At 33.0% G+C, this 14015-nt stretch overlaps 1 pseudogene; it reads right to left on the reverse strand.

Moving 5' to 3' along the window:
- Positions 1 to 9228: 9228 nt before the first annotated feature.
- LOC139879375 (peptidyl-prolyl cis-trans isomerase FKBP62-like) lies at positions 9229 to 12793 on the reverse strand (annotated as a pseudogene).
- Between the last annotated feature and the right edge of the window lie 1222 nt (positions 12794 to 14015).

Below are 14015 nucleotides of genomic sequence, written 5' to 3' on the forward strand. Positions count from 1 at the left end.
ATCTTAATAATAATAATAATAATAATAATAATAATAATAATAATAATAATAATAATAATAATAATAATATAAATATGGAGTATGATATGTATGTGTGTAAGACATAGACCAAAATGCTCGAGCTTTTATAGGTGTGGCCTGATTCTGATGCCCATGCGATCGCATGGGTTTTATGCCTATTTGCCATGCGATCGCATGGCCGTCAGATCCAGCTCACATATTTTTTGTAATTTTGTTTGTCGACATAATTTAATATAATATATATAATATATTTAATTTAAATAATTAATTATATATTATATTAAATTCACATGCATAGTTGACTTGTAATTTTTGTTCCGATAAGTCGTACGTCATCACTCGACTTATGTCCCGGTTCCGGTTTTTCGAGTGTCCCTTCGTACGTTGAGAAAACTTGTACATTACGTTTAGCGACTCGTACCTTTGTCAAAATATAGTCTTAAATTATTCCTAAACTATACCACTCAAAGTATATCTTAAACTTTCGAGTATTTTGATCATTTACTTCTATAAATCATCGTCTCGTTATTTGTTATTATATATATAATAACAGATTGTTTTATGACCAAGTTAATATTATATTTAAATATATATATTCAATATTTAATAAACACGTTTTTAAAATACATAACACAGGTTATTCATATATCTAATTCCAACAGTTAATATTCCTTATTATTGTATGTGTCCAAGTTACGTTATTTAAACAAACACTTTATCATTTGTTCCGAATACCGTTAAAAATGGATAATTTCTCAAATCAACGTGGACCTCTCAATAGAGACCCGTAATGATATCATAATCCTTAAGAGACTCAGTAAATGTCTTTTACTTGAATCGTTTGGCATAATCTTTTAACTCCGTAGTTAAATATATCAATCAGGTAATCAATCAAATAAGATTAATGCACAGTATCATATACCCAACACTTAGTTACGTTTTCAAGTTATAGTATATGTATCTATTTACATATAATTATTCGTGCATCATCGTGAATAAACGAAAGGTAATTGAATAGTTCAAGAATTTTGAGATTCAGTTTAACAGACTTTGCTTATCGTATCGAAATCATATAAGATTAAGTTTAAATTTGGTCAAAAATTTTTGGGTCATCACAGTACCTACCCGTTAAAGAAATTTCGTCCCGAAATTTGAGTGAGGTCGTCATGGCTAACAATAAAAATGTTTTCATGACGTATATGAGTTGATAATTAGAGTTTTATCACCGTTGAATAATATGGATAACACAATCCAATTACTCGAAGCGTATGAGGGAAGTTATCGTAATAAAGTGAAATAGAGAATAGAGATGCGTCTTATCTCTTGACGTAGTAACGATTGATTTCTGAAATTTAAGGAATAGAAAGTCTTCATAATCTAAATAAGATTTGATTCTTCGGAATTTAAGAAAATTAAGATCTTCTTTAATTAAATGAGGTCACCTGCCTCGATTGCTCTGTCTGTTATTTTGCTTATAAATTAACCCCCTTTCGTCTCATTATTTTCACCACTCCTACATCTTCTTCCTCATTTCATACTTCCAAAAGATTGTGAAATGCTTCATCCAGTTCTTATTCTTGATATACTCCTAACTTTCATATCTGTCATTCTTCTTTTTCATCTACCACCAGAGGAAGTTACTTTCTTCTACCATTACCTTAGGGTTATAGTGTTTTTCATTCTCCCGTGTCTTTATATTGCTATACGCATTGATATACACAGTTTGTAAATTTTGAGGTTGTTATTGGGCTTTATATTCTCCATTATATTTCGGAGCTTCATGCTTTCGTTTTCTCTTCCTGACCTTAAGTCAAGCGGATAATGGTCCAGAATTCGTAGGTATGAAGTTTCAGATGAACATAACTAATGTTCTAAGAAAGAAATGGTAATAGCACAATCTGACTTGTCAAATTACCAGAATACCTCAAAAAAGACCGAATCATTAAGAAAATATTTTCTTGATATTTTTAGAGATTATATAGAATGAAAGAGTTATGTAACATGGTTCATGATGAGGGTATGATATGTGAACCTTTATCACGTTCCATTAGAAACTCAGCATGACTTACTGTAATATAATCACGTTGATCAAGTGTCATTATATTATATTAACTCATGCTTCAATTCCCAACATTACTTCAAAACATTTATATTTTAAACTTGAAAGTTTCAGAATTTAGAAACTAAAATAGTTTCTTTTATGGTGTAACACAGATATCGTAAAGAGAAAATTGATTTTCGATAAGAATGATTATGAAATTATCTCAAAAAATATGGAGGATATTTATAATAAAAGATACGATGATATCTTAGAATTTCTAATATCAGAGGATGATGAAGAAATTGTCCGCAAGGGTTTAGATTCGGAAGCAAGGTATTCGTTAATGGCTTCAACAGATACTGAATCATTTGGATTCTTTGAAGACAGGTTTCGTCCTTGTGATTTATCCACAGCCTCTTTCATACTTTGCTCAATCCGTTTTCCAGTTCCAAACTTTCTCTTTTTCTCAGCTTTACCACCATACTATTCTTTATCATCAAACTTTTGACTGTTAAGGTCGTTTACAGTTTTTGCTGCTTCATCAACATTTTTCTAAAATTCGGAGAACTAGTTTCGTAGTTTGGGGTGTTTTTCGGAAACTTCACATTCAAAGTATGTAAGTCCAAGAGGTAGACGTTATATGTACACATATAACTGTTGGCGTAGACGTGCTACAAGATTTCAAAATACTGATTGCTAATTCCTGATAGTTGGTATGGCAATTGTCGTTACAAGATGTGGATGAGTACATGATACGGTTTCAATGAGTATAAGGATTTTTCAGAAGGTCAAAGATCAATGAAGTTGTTGGTAAATTTACTGCTAATGTGGTGGAACATGAAAGGTTCCCCAGTAACAAAAACGTATATGCCAAAGTTACAAGTCTGAAAGGTCGTCGTTGACTGGTTGAACGGTTGATAATACTGGATACTTTCGAAAAGGAATTGCAAGGTTATTTTCAGTAATAACAATGCTAAAGGATCTTTCACATTTTTGAAGTCAAAGTATAGCTTTGAAAGATGTAGAGATCTAAGAATGATGTCACCCGTTAAATCTTGACTTGGATTCTGATCCGTCAATATCAGAATATGTAATTGAATTTGTATGGAAACGATTGTATATCGCTGTGAGCATAGTTAATAATTTTTGAATCAAAGTTGAAGAATGTACAGTGTAACATATTAATTGTGAACTTAAATATTTCTCGGGAATTACCTACCCGTTAAAGATTTCACAAGTAATATTTTGTACAAAAGAATTTTTATTACCGTCTTTATGAAAATATATGTATGTATATTTTCTTCAGATGTAATACAGATTTGATGAGTTAATATCATATTAAGCTCATTTGATTTTTGACTTGAATTAGAAATGAATAAAACATTAAAGATTTAATAATCTTTACGGAGTATTTCACTAATGTAATCAATACTCAGTTTTATTGATATTTTCTCAGTGAATCATGTTGGTGCTCATGGAACTCTTGCTAACTTCGCAAGGTACGAATGATGTTTTCTAGAAAGTTTCGAATACATCGAAGATGAAAGTATAAAATCAACCATATAATTGAATAATATACTTAGTTTATTATGAAATGGAATTCATTGAGTTGGAAACAGAGATTGTAGTTAACGATGGTTAAGTCATTAACGAAGTATGTACATCATAGCATATTAGTAATATGAATTAACCGAGTAGTACCTACCAGTTAAGATTCACACGTAATAACTTGGTACGAAAAGATTTATTTTGATTTCAAAATTCATATATATTAAATATACATAAAATTTCTTCAGGGGAAATGAGTTAATACTTCATCGGTTATTGTTGCTGGTATTTCTTGGTAACTACGGTGCGTATGACGTTGATGCTCGTGGAACAGATTGTGAAGTTGAGGTTTGCGATGCGGATGTTGTTGGTGGTGGTAATGGTACTGTTGGTGTTGTTGTCGGTGGTACTGTTGATGCCGGTGATGCTGCTGGTGCTTGTAACCTTTGCACCATATTCTCCAAAGCCACTACCCGAGCGCGAAGCTCGTTGACTTCTTCTACTACACCGGGATGATTGTCGATTCGGACGAGCGGACGAATAAGATTTAGAATGTGAGATAGTATATAATCATGACTAGATACTCTGGAAATGAGAGAGAAAATGGTATTACGAACAGGTTCGCCGGTAAGTGCTTCAGGTTCTTCGCCAAGAGGGCAATGTGGTGGATGGAAGGGATCGCCTTCTTCTTGTCTCCAATAATTAAGTAGGCTACGAACCCATCCCCAATTCATCCAGAATAGATGATGGCTAATTGGTTGATCCATTCCAGTTACACTTTCTTCAGAGTTCAGGAGAATATCCATATCGGAATAGCTGTCGGAATTTAAGGAATTTGAACTAGATACGGGATCCATCTTGTATATTTAGATAGATGATTTTTGATATGAAATAGATTATAGAATTTAGTTTGTAATTCTTCAATACATAATTTACATATGTATATATAATACCAAATTCCATAAATCACGGAGAAATTTTCGGAAGATGTCAGGAAAAGTTTACAGTAACAGATACGCTAAGATATGAATTTTTGTCTATACACTATTTATGCAATCAATGCAGTAAAACGTGTCTAGACTTAAGAATGATAAGCATGTAATTTTCGACAAAAAATGATAAGCAAAACTTTTAACATGCAGACACAGTCGAAGTCCAGACTTACTAATGCATCATAACAACTATCAGTTAGACACATTCATGCAAGACCTGGTTCGCTAGGACCAACGCTCTGATACCAACTGTGACGATCGCTCCAAATCCATTTGGCCTAATACGTCATTCATTGATTTCATTGCGAGGTATTTGACCTCTATATGATACGTTTTATAAACATTGCATTCTTTTGAAAAGGCACACCATAAATGAATATTAAATCAAAGGTTTTCGACATCTGATGATTTCTACATATAAACAATCACCTTATATAATAGTTTACAATAGTACTTCCATTGACAATGCAGTCTAAATAAGGTACATGGTGATGAATTGGTGAATGCAACGTTTTCTTGAAAAATATGCCATGTAAGATTCCATGCACATAGCTTGTCTATCATATAAGAAAACAGCGGAAGACTTCTAGGGAACCTGAGAATAAACATGCTAACAAGTGTCAACACAAAGGTTGGTGAGTTCATAGTTTTAGTGTTTCGCATAATCTGCATATAAAAGTGGATAACAAGATTTCAGTTGTTTCATCCAGAAACGTTTATCAAAATATTCTACGAAATTGAGCATCCTGGTAACTAAACTTAACGTATATATAATTTGTACCATTTGTATAATCATCTTAATAATACACGTAAACCAACGTGTACGCTTCTCAAATAGCATACGTCCGTTAAAAGGCTAGTGCTCTAGCTCGGACGGGGATATCAAGCCCTATGGATCCATATACTACTACTCGCGCCCACCAGTTCTTATAACTGGCAGTTACTAGTTACCAAAGCTAAGGGATTTTTGGTTCAAACTCAGTGTAGAATTTAGTATGTACTTGTATCCATTGTGTTTAAAATAAATTGCATGTATTCTCAATCCAAAAATATATATTGCAAAAGCAATTAAAAAGGGAGCAAATGAAACTCACGCATATAAATATTGTAAATCAGTTAATAAAGGATTTGCATGTATTCTCAGCCCAAAAATGTAGAGAGTAAAAGGGATCATATGAAACTCACCTTAGCAGCATATAAAGTCGTTCACCAAAATGTGATCGAAACTCGGATTACCAAATAACCGTAGATCTCAACCTAGAGAACATATGTTGGTCAATAAATGTCTATCAAGCTAGGTCAGGTCATAGTGTATAACAATCCTAATGCTCGAGATCGACATACAAAAGTTATCCAAAGTCGTTTCAAAAAGTCAATTTTGACAATAATTCAACAAAACGAGACGTGCCTTATATATGGATTCATTTACTTGCCTGGTAATATTCAAAAATCCAATTTATCATTCTTACAAACAAGTTTCAAAAGCAATTTCAATCAATGTCAATCATAATTCAGTTGATCATATCTTTTAATTCGTTCACCGAAATTACGCGATTTCTAAATGAAAAGTTATTGATTTTTCGCCAGCTTTCCAAAAACATGCATATCATATACCTTTTATCAGTAATATATGTATTTACTTCGTGATTCATCATAACTGTTTAACGACAAAATTTAGCGTACAATAATGTATAAATATATACACTCGAGCACTAGTATGTATACACTATTAATTTATAAAATATAAAATATAAATGCTTACGTATTAATATTGAGATTCAATATTGTAGAAAAGTACGTAGACGCAACAGAGATGATAAACACTAGATTTGATTCATAAATATACCCTCGAACATTACCCATAACCTCTTTGGCAATAACCCATAATTTCCTTAGCTCTATCCCGCTCTTAAAACCATTTTGAAAGTGACACACTCATAACCTCGTCGTAGTATTTTATGTATAATACTAATTAATAATATTAATAATAATAAGATTAATAATAATATTAATCTTAATAATAATAATAATAATAATAATAATAATAATAATAATATAAATATGGAGTATGATATGTATGTGTGTAAGACATAGACCAAAATGCTCGAGCTTTTATAGGTGTGGCCTGATTCTGATGCCCATGCGATCGCATGGGTTTTATGCCTATTTGCCATGCGATCGCATGGCCGTCAGATCCAGCTCACATATTTTTTGTAATTTTGTTTGTCGACATAATTTAATATAATATATATAATATATTTAATTTAAATAATTAATTATATATTATATTAAATTCACATGCATAGTTGACTTGTAATTTTTGTTCCGATAAGTCGTACGTCATCACTCGACTTATGTCCCAGTTCCGGTTTTTCGAGTGTCCCTTCGTACGTTGAGAAAACTTGTACATTACGTTTAGCGACTCGTACCTTTGTCAAAATATAGTCTTAAATTATTCCTAAACTATACCACTCAAAGTATATCTTAAACTTTCGAGTATTTTGGTCATTTACTTCTATAAATCATCGTCTCGTTATTTGTTATTATATATATAATAACAGATTGTTTTATGACCAAGTTAATATTATATTTAAATATATATATTCAATATTTAATAAACACGTTTTTAAAATACATAACACAGGTTATTCATATATCTAATTCCAACAGTTAATATTCCTTATTATTGTATGTGTCCAAGTTACGTTATTTAAACAAACACTTTATCATTTGTTCCGAATACCGTTAAAAATGGATAATTTCTCAAATCAACGTGGACCTCTCAATAGAGACCCGTAATGATATCATAATCCTTAAGAGACTCAGTAAATGTCTTTTACTTGAATCGTTTGGCATAATCTTTTAACTCCGTAGTTAAATATATCAATCAGGTAATCAATCAAATAAGATTAATGCACAGTATCATATACCCAACACTTAGTTACGTTTTCAAGTTATAGTATATGTATCTATTTACATATAATTATTCGTGCATCATCGTGAATAAACGAAAGGTAATTGAATAGTTCAAGAATTTTGAGATTCAGTTTAACAGACTTTGCTTATCGTATCGAAATCATATAAGATTAAGTTTAAATTTGGTCGAAAATTTTTGGGTCATCACAATAATTCTCTACTATGCAATGCAAAAATGTTCTATAATTATACCATTAAGCAACATTTTACAATCTCAACTTTAAAGTATCAATTAATTAGCCAATCTCTCTGCCATGTTCAAAACTAAAAGATATACGAAGTATTGACAATATATGACATCTGAAAAAATTTAGTTACTTTAATCAATAATTATGTACATTTTTTTTTATCAATGTGCATCTACGAACAGGTTTACAAATTTTTACGTAACTAAAAGTAAATAAGTCAATATTCAAGCTATACTAACCTTATCAAAGGTGCTCTTTCTAACATCATTCTTCTTCATAATAGCATGAATCTATCTTCTATTTATATTGTTGGTGCATGAATCCCCAGCCGTTATTCGTTTTTATGTTTAACACGTTTCGGTTATGTAATAATGTTTACTCGAGACTATTGATTATATTTGTGTTTGTGCGTACTTAATTTATTAAGTGATCAATATGTTAAACTGCACACAGTCGACCAAGTGTGTATAGACACTCGACCGACTGTGTCAGTCAGTCGACCGAGTATTCACAGACACTCGACCGAGTGTGTCTGTGTACACTATATATACGGGTTTAGACTTCTTTGATGAGTTTACTCGTCCCATTCACCCTAAGTCGTAGGTTTTCGTCTCCAGAGAACCCTAACACCATATACCACCGAAATATATCGTCTAGGAGCCGATCTAATCTAGATTTTGCTCTAGGTTTGACCAATTCGATCTCAAAACGACCCATATCTCGGTTTAACCCTTTTCTAGTGTATTCCGCCTCTAGTTTAGAGTCCAAGCAACCTAAGATCCTTAGAACAATCGTCTACAAAGTGGTATCAGAGCTGGAGTCGCTGATTTTGCTTGATCAAATCGTTTGTGGGTAAAATTGATGTTTTTGGTGTTTTTGGATTTTTAGTCAATTAATTGGTTTTTCTACGTTATTGTTGGTAGTTTTATTGTCAAAAGGCGTTTCTGGAGTCATCACTATTGTTTTCTACGTGTTGGTTTTTGTGTTTTTCATCCATAATCGATTGCAAAATCGATTTTTGTCTAGAAAACCCTAATTGTCGACCTGCTACTGTCAAGAACACACTCGGCCGTGTGTGTACTGACAACTGACTGAGTGAGTCCTTAGATCGACCGTGTGAGTATTTCAACCGACCGTGTGAGTTTTACCAGAGCCGTGTTAGTTTCAAAAGGTCAGTCGGCCGTGTTAGTTTGTCACTCGACCGTGTGAGATAGTGAACCGACCGTGGGAGATAGACAATCGGCCGTGTGAGTTTGTAATACCCAAGGCTCATTTTGTAACGAAGTGCTGCCAAAATTTGGTCAGACAATCGACCGTGTAAGTCATACACTCGACCGTGTGTCTCAATCAATCGACCGTGTGTCAAGGACATTCGACCGTGTGACTTTAAAACAGCTCATAATTAACTTTAAATTTAACATTTAATCAATTAAAATGTCTAACACAAACGAACAAGTGATGAATGAATACAGTGCATTAGTTATCGCACCTGGACTACAAAAACTATTACTGAATGAAAGTGAATCTGGTTCTTCGAATAAAGTACCTAGACAAAGTTAGGTTTGTTAACCACTTTACATCGTTGATTATCAACAACACAAAAAATGTCAGTAACTGCATCTCGCATTACCACAGTAACAAGTAAGCACATTATACTATTGTTTACCTGTTTCCCGGGTCTATTTCAAGAGCCCTTTTCAAATCAATTTCTGCGAGGTCCAAGTCCGCAAGACCAAGGGAAGCTTTGGCCCTTCTATACATCGCCTTGATGTTTGTGCGGTCAATTTTCAATACCTGCAATAAATAAACTCATCATGTCAACCTCTCTGTATATATTTACAGTATACATCCATCTATCTATCTAAATGTAATAAAAAGATTCTATAGTTGGCATTTTGCAGGAAAAAATTTCTACAGCAAACAGGACTCAGGTCAAAACATGCAACATTTTAAGTGCACCTTGTTACAAAATTTTTTAATATGTGAACTGTTGATCAGCAAGTTAAGTGGCAAGTTTTTTTTTAAAAAAAAAATACTATTATATAAGCTGTCAAATTTGACACACTCTATCTGAACCAAATCAACCCCATCTATAATTAAGTGGTTTGGAATTTAATAAAGAGAAAATTGCGCGGTTGATCCATGTGGTTTACATCATATGAAGTAGTTGGTCCCTGAACTTTTTTTCCGAGGTGGTTGGTCCTTGTGGTTTACAAAATGGGCGTGGGTGGTCCCTGTCCGTAATTATGATGTACGTTGGCGGACCAACCACCTCGAAAATAAATTTTCTCTTTAAAAAATTAAAATTTTAGATCTTGTTTTTCAAACACACCTTGGAGCAAAGCTTCCGAACTTCTTTGTAATCATTCAGCTCATCCAGCTCCAGCTTACAGGCTGCATCATTGAGGTAGCAAACGACCTTTAATGCTCTTGTTTGCTCCTTTTCCTCCTCACTAAAATCAGTCTCATCTTCAATAAACTTGGCAGCCTAAAAAAATTAACAAAACTTAGCATATCCACAAGCTATTATTATTAACACATTTTACATCCACAAACAGGAAAAAGGACACAGGACAATACAATACCTTCTCATATCGCTTAGCAGCTTTCAGATATTTACCGGCCTTAAAGTAGGTGTCCCCTTCTTCCTTCTTTTTGTCAGCTGCCTCAATCTTCTCCAAAGTAGTCATATAAGAAGACTCTTTACCCTGCAAATACATGTTGTTACGTAACCTATAACTTTGTAGTTGTAAACATGATCATCAATTAACTCCCACTAACCTTAACAAAAGAAACAAGCTCAATTTCATACTTCACAGTTGAGTTTGGAGGCACAACAGCTAATTCTTGCTTAGATTTTGCAGAACCAAAAGCGTATTCTGGTGCAATAATGAGATCAGCAACCTCACCTTTCTTCATTGTCACCACAGCCCAATCAAGCCCATCAATTACTTGCTCTGATCAAAGACCAAAATAGCCAAAAATCAAAACAGACAAATTATTAATTAAAGACATGACGACTTTCAGATGTTTCATACCTTCATCTGTCTTGAATTCGAAAAGCGCAGTCTCATCATAACCTTTTTTGAAGAATATGGTTCCATCTTGGAGTTTACCAACCAATTTCACTGCCGAATTATTATAAACAACAAAATTATAACACAAACTCGATTAATTCCATACGATAAAATAAATGACAACAGAAAAGAAAGATGCGTACCCTGAACTACAGCTCCTTCGTTCGGGTGCTCATACCCTTCACCTTCTTTCAATATTTTCTTTACAACCTTTTTGTCACTTGTAACATTTATAACAGTTATCCATGACACAAGCTCTAACGTAATTTGTAAAGTAGCATTTGGTGGTACTCAAACTTCATTACCCGAAGCTTGTTTCCCCTTCTCTCCAAATCCATCTATAACATATTGTAATAAATTCTACTAAACGAAACACACGAAATAAATTCTATTTTTAAAGTACTAAAACATTCACTTACATTTTGGTTTAACTGCAAGGACTACTTTTTCACCTTTCTTCATTGTTTTCACAGCCTTAGACAACGCAGGGCAGAAATGGCCTAACCAAATAATAAGCAAATCATCACTAAAAGTAAAAGACACTGCGACAACAACGAAACTTGACAGAAAAGAAGAGGTTATCAACAAAGCAAATTTACCATCTTTGACAGTGAACTCGACTTCATCTGATTTCACAACCAAAGTATCATCCGCAAGTTTAACCTCATAATTCACTGCACAAACATCAAGAATGAATAAGAAGAAATAATGTTTAATGAATGACAACCTAAATAAAATACCTATGACTTCATCAAGATCCTTGGGGTTCTCCAATTTCTCTCCTTTGACTAAAATCTTCTTGAATATTCCACCATCTTTGCATATCGTTGACACTCAACCACGAAAGCAGGTGCACATCAAACTGTAGAGTAGCGTTTGGAGGGATAGTTGGAGGCAAACCAGACTCACCATATGCAAGCTCAGCAGGAATGGTGAAGAGCGAATTCTCACCTTTCTTCATTGTTTTGATCCCTTGATCCCATCCCTTAATTACTTGACCTATTGAGACACAATAACAGTATGGACTAAAGTGAACAATTTAATTGCAAGACATTCAATTGTTAACAAGATTACAAAATACATTTGTCTGGAGATGGATATATGAACTACATATACTATGTACTACGAAGTAATTTAGAAAAGATCAGATAAGGTTTAAATGATGCGAAAATGAACAAATGAGTCTTGAACACATTTGAAGCTAATAAAAACACACCAGTAAGACGCTAAGTAACCGCATAAGGATTTCATATTTTACTAGCTCTTAACTTGATGGAGGATTTCATAATTAGCAAACCACGATCCATGAACCCTAATCTATGCCACTAACAAACAAACATGTATTTGTATAATGCCATTTCAAGTATTCAACGTCATGCGTTTTAGATAAATATAATAACTATTTGTGTGCTTTTAAATTAAGAATATTACTACATTTGCTGAATAAATAATGCCACCACAGATAGCTCAATTAAAATTAGATCACAATAAAATACATCCAATAACTAATTTGATACTCAGAAAAATAAATAAACTGTATTTGATCAAATAAATATAAATATAGCAATTGAATAAGAAGCAATAATGCTCACCTTGACCTACAGTTAACTTAAATGGAGTTCCCCTATCACCACTCGAATCGAATTGAGTTCCGTCAAGCAACGTTCCAGTATAATGAACTGTAATAAGAGAAAATAATTAATAGCAAAATGCATATACATATACATGTAGATACATATAGATACACAATCAGATAGTCGTTATACCTTCAACCTCATCGCCATTATCAGGAGTGTCCCAACCTTCACCTTCTTTGACAAGTTTCTTCTTAATACCTAGAGTACCGATTTCTTTTTCGTCTCCAACTTTTAATGTCACCGGAGCATCATAGGCCGCCGGTAAATAGTTCATCATATCTCCGGCTGCCGGAAAATCAAAATCGTCCTCCATTGTGTTTGATTCTGATGAAACAAATTTTGTGGTTATTTTAGTGAAGATAAATGTAGTGAATTAGTGGAACTTGTGACGAAAGGGGGAGGGTTTTCTTACAGGAGTGATGATGGAAAACAAATGTGAAATGGTTCTAGAAAGTTCTTTCTAAAACGGTTTTTAAGTAAGTGAAAAATAGGGTGATGAAGGAATCGGATTGTTCTAGATACTTGTTCCCCTATATTCTTACATTTATTTACTTGTTCCCCTATATTCTTATTCTTACATTTATTTATTTATAAGATAAAATAACATATAATTACTATTACTCTTACTATTATTAACTATTAACAATTATATTATACTATACACTAAATATGGACAAAACCCATCAATCATACCACGCCACCTATCCCGCAAACACTTTAGCTACTGTAGCAGCTACTGTAGCTACAGTAGCGAAATCACTGTAGCAATTTTTTTTTTTTTCCTTACCACAATGAAGTATAAAAATATAAATTCATAGATAAACAAAGTTGCTCTGAAATTTTTTTTTTTTTCCCCTTACCACAATGGAGTATAAAATATAAATCTTTTGGGTTTTCCCTTACCACAATGGAATATAAAATATAAATCCATAGATAAACGCAGTTGCTCTGAATTTTTTTTTTCTTACCACAATGGAGTATAAAATATAAATCCATAGATAAACACAGTTTGTAACATCCTCATTCGGGCCTAGATGTAAGATTACTAATGTGCCCTTAAGTTAGTATTGTGTTACTATGTGCTTTTATTTTTATTTAATATTTATTATTAAATAATAATGTGGTTAGGACCAGTTTGTGACAAGGGTCACAGAACAGGTTTGTTTATTTAATTTGGACTTCGTTTGGGTTACCAAATGATGTACGAAAGATATCAGATAACTGATAAATACCCGTGTGTCACACAGTATGGGATTTAATCCCAAATAATAGACTTGTGTCTATCCCTTTCTTGCATTTTCCAGAATTTTCCCAAACCACCCCGTTCTTCATCTTCTCCAACTACCAAAACCCTAATTCCCCATTGTTGATCTTGAGCTCGAATTGGTCTTGGAATCACGTTCTTTACACTCTACTGATTCTTTTAAGGTATGAATCATGAGCTTTCATGATCAATTTGGTGTTAAAATGGTGTTTTTAAGTGTATTTGTTCAAAAGCTTGAATTTGTGTCAAAACAAGTGATTTAAGTGTTGTT

The sequence above is a fragment of the Rutidosis leptorrhynchoides genome, chromosome 1 (genome assembly GCF_046630445.1).
Source record: "Rutidosis leptorrhynchoides isolate AG116_Rl617_1_P2 chromosome 1, CSIRO_AGI_Rlap_v1, whole genome shotgun sequence".
Classification (NCBI taxonomy): Eukaryota; Viridiplantae; Streptophyta; class Magnoliopsida; order Asterales; family Asteraceae; genus Rutidosis; species Rutidosis leptorrhynchoides.